The sequence below is a fragment of the Cynara cardunculus genome, unplaced genomic scaffold (assembly GCF_001531365.2).
Source record: "Cynara cardunculus var. scolymus isolate 2C unplaced genomic scaffold, CcrdV1 Un_Scaffold_5346, whole genome shotgun sequence".
NCBI lineage: Eukaryota > Viridiplantae > Streptophyta > Magnoliopsida > Asterales > Asteraceae > Cynara > Cynara cardunculus.
The window spans coordinates 16,048-20,335 of record NW_020202365.1 but is presented as its reverse complement, the minus strand read 5'-3'; the positions used below and the strand labels follow the sequence as shown (position 1 = coordinate 20,335).

General features: G+C 32.7%; 1 non-coding gene and 1 pseudogene across 1 annotated transcript; both read right to left on the bottom strand.

Moving 5' to 3' along the window:
• Positions 1-562: 562 nt before the first annotated feature.
• On the bottom strand, positions 563-753 carry LOC112504372. Its single transcript, XR_003068175.1, has one exon. It is a non-coding gene; the product is annotated as a U2 spliceosomal RNA (small nuclear RNA).
• A 957-nt stretch (positions 754-1,710) lies between these two features.
• On the bottom strand, positions 1,711-1,895 carry LOC112504371 (annotated as a pseudogene).
• Between the last annotated feature and the right edge of the window lie 2,393 nt (positions 1,896-4,288).

Here is a 4,288-nt window from a genome sequence, read left to right as displayed (position 1 = left end):
TATATATATATATATATATATATATATATATATATATATATATATATATATATATATATATACGTGACGCTGAAGTAAAGATGGTTTAAAACCAATTTTTCAAACACATCTCTCAACTTTCATCACTTAACAAAAAACACCCTTAAACTTTCAAACCAATTTTAAAAATAATCCCCTAACTTCCAAATCAATAAATCCGATCATCACATTATATATTCTTATTGATGATTTCACAATCCTAAAATCATATCATTTTAAAAGAAGAATGCTATAAACTAAAATTTGATGTCATGACTCTACACAAATTTTAGGCAAATCTGTGAGACACTTACTCATTAACGTTAATTTTTTTAAGAGAAATTAGCAACAATCTTAGACTGTATGATAATTTAGGTTCTATAACGATGATCGTTATATGCAAATTACACTACAAATGTTTAACTAATATTAGTAGTTTGTTCAATTAGACGTCACAATTTTAATTTTATAACAAATTTAATTGAAATCTCATTTGAAGTTGTGAAAAAAAACATTCTATATTATTTCAACTGAAAATTAGAATGGTGCGTAAGTTGTGGCATGCAGTAGTAATGTAGGCTCAAGACAATGCATGAAGAATCACATCACCAATTTAGGATAATGGATATAAAAATTAAAAATTAACATTAAGTGAGGTTGATGGTTCATATATTAGATATTAAACTGATAAAAACAAATACTATACTTGATCTTAACCAAAAGGCCGATCACTACTAAAAAATCTGGTTTTTCCGACGGCAAAATCCGTCATAAATCCGTCGGAAAAACAACTTTCCAACGGATTTCCGACGGATTTTGCCGTCGGAAAAACCCCCGCCGCTAAATGCATTTTTCGACGGAATATCCGACGGATTTGTATTTTCCGACGAAAATATCCGTCGGAAATCCGTCGTGCAAGTTTATAATATTTTATCCATTGCTCGGGTTAATTAAAATGAATATAAAATGGGATTAGATTTACCGACGGAATTTCAGTCGGAAATCCGTCGGTAAACTTTTTCTATTTTCTTCCAAAATAATAACCAGTTTTTATTTCAAAAATAAAAATAGCATTTTTCCGATGGATATGGACGGATTAATTTATTTAAATAAATTAAACAAATTTTAATTTATTTAAATAAATTAGAGAAATTTTACGACGGATTTGTGACGGTTTTGAATAAGTAAAAAATCCGTCAGAAATCCGTTGAAAAACCGTTTTAAATATTTTTAATTTTTTTTCCAAAAAATTCAGTGGGGGATTTGTGGGGGATCTGTGGCGGATATGGATAAAAGTTGATTTTTTTTTTTACTTTTTTGGGATCCGTCGGAAATATTTCCGACGAAAATTCCGCCAGAAAAATCCGTCGGTGATACCTTTTTTTTAGTAGTGGATATTCGAGAAACTTATGTTTATTTCATTGTTGGCTCTTTATTTTTCTACTCTTCTCCCTCTTGTCACTTTCATTCCATATATCATCTGATGTGGGATGCACATTATAAATTGAGAAACGAGTTGGCTCTTTTCTTTTTATATTCATCTATCATTTGTCTCTTTAATTCTCTCATATGATCTGAGATGCAAACAATAATGTGAAAGAAAATTTAAAAATCTTTCAAAACTAAACTTTATCTTTTAGAAAAATTTGAAGTTATGAAAAATGTTTTATAATAATTGAATTGTAAATCATAGGGGTGTGCGAAATCTTGATAGTAGTGTAACGCCAAAATGACGCATGAAGAACAACATCACGAATAGTATAATGGTCATTCACATATAAAAGATTAAAATACCAAGTAGGTCGATGACCCAGATATTAAATATCAAACCAAGAAGAACATTTAATACACTTGATCTTAACATAAAGCCTAAGTTTCAAAATAGATATGTTAAAATACAAAAAGAACAAATATTATATTTGATTTTAATCAAAATGTCGAGATTCGAAAAAGATATGTTTGTTCCATTGTTAGTTAAATCATTTTGTAGTTACCTCCGTCTTACAACTTCCGTTCCATCATCCGATGTGGGATGCAAACAATATTGATAAATAAATAAAAAGTTGGCCCTCTTCATTTTGTATCCATCTCCTCGTGCCTATTTCATTATTTCATCTAATGTGGGATGCAAACCATAATTTAGAATGCAAATAATAATGTAAGAGAAAAAAAATATATGATTTCTAATGCTTAGTAGTTGACTCCGTATTTTCCATGGTTGTTTTTATATAGATAAAGATATAAATAAATAGATTATGCACTTATAGGTATATAAGGGCAACTTCAAATGAGAATATTTAACATTTACGAAAACAAGAGAAAAGCCGTTAATGTACAAAATCATATATGATTCACGTACAAAATCATACATTATTCACACGCACGTGCGTGCGCATGCACACACACACACACACATATATATATATATATATATATATATATTCATGTACAAAGTCTTACATGATTCACATATATGTATTCAAGTACAAAATTTATACGGGTTCAAAATTCGTCCACTTCCATTTTTTTGACGTTAATGTAAAATCATATGTAATTTTGTACATTGATGGTCTTTTTTGTTTTCTTAAATAGTTGGCGTTCTCGTATGAACCTTACTTTTTTCTCTCTGTATCTCTCTCTGTACATAGATAGGGTTGACGACGGAACGAACAACGAAACTTTACGACAGCTTTTTCGTAGACGTTCACTTGCATCACATACACAAGTGTTCTCTAAACAGTGCACTAAGGTCACCCATAACACGACTCTCCCATTTGAGTTATCTTAGCCCCCAGCCTTGTTATTCAATAATAATATAAAAATGGCAACGTAAGGTAACAAATAGTATTGAAAGATGGTCGCCTTTGGAAACGTTCGTCGATAACCAAAGCGTATCGTCCACAACCATAACCATCAATCTCCACCACTAATAGTATCGTCGGCCACCATCACCTCCATGATAACCACCACCATTGCCCACCATCACACCTACCTCCACCACATAGGCCACAACTACCCCCACCACCATTGTCGGCTGCCACCACTACCACCATCCTCACGTCCTCCACAACCACTATCGTCCACCAACTATAATGCTTCTACCTCCATAACCATCGTTGTTGCAACAATATTTATCGTGCCTTCACCAAATGATAAGAATCTTCCAAACCAAATAAAACATAATTTCTCCTTTATATGAATCGGGCTTTATCAAATACCATCAATTATATAAAAAATTTCATTTGAATTTGGTACTATTTTACGAGCAATAGACCTAGAGTGGTTGAGTTTGGTTATGTCGGTATTGTAGAGAAGGACCTGTGTAGGGTTGGATTCTGAGACCGTGAATATTGCAGAGATAGGCTCATGAAGAGTCAAACTCCAGGACCTATGAGTTTTTGATGTTTTATTGTTTTAAGTGAGGAGTTTTGATGTTCTCACTATAATGTCTAATGAGTGGTCACTAATTCATGGTTGGAGAGCTTATGGTAGTACCTTATTGGGTCGTATAGAAGGCTAGTAGCCTGCGATAGTACTTTATTGAGTCATATACGAGGCTAGGTCTTGCAGTGATGCTCGTTAGAGTCGTACACGAAGGACGGTGACTTTTTTTTTTGGTGAACTCATGTGGAGGACGAAGAGAAATATTGGTTACCCTCGGGGCTTGCAGTGATACTCATTGGAGCCATATACGGAGCTTAGGTCTTGAGGTGATACTCGGTAGAGCCGTTCACGGATCCCAATAACCTTTAGATATGTTCGGTAACGTTGTTGAATGGCTTACTTTGTGTTTCGCCATGATCGATGGAAACGGATCTCCCTAGTTACCAAAAGGCGTTGTTTTGGTTATTGAGTTATATATATCCATGTTTTCCGTGACGTTTTGAGTATAGAGTGTTTTCCATAATTTATGATTTTGGGTATCGAGTCTTGCCCATGTTTTGGTGTTTTTTATAATAGAGTTTTATTCATGTTCTAGTATTTGAGCATTGAGTTTTATTCATGTTTTGAGTGAGTATTAGATTTTTGAGTACATATTTTAATGGGCCTTTTGATTTGTGGTTTCATCACGAAAATGATGGTTTTTGGAAAGATATTACTTTTATGATATAAACATTTCATTTGAGAAATTATTATTTAAATGAGCAGTTTTTCAGTTTTCACCATTTTTATAATTATGATGAAAACTGTTTGAACTCACTAGGCATCAACCTTTTTATTTTATCAGCATGTGCATCAGGTCCTTGCTGAGAAATAATACTGGTAACAA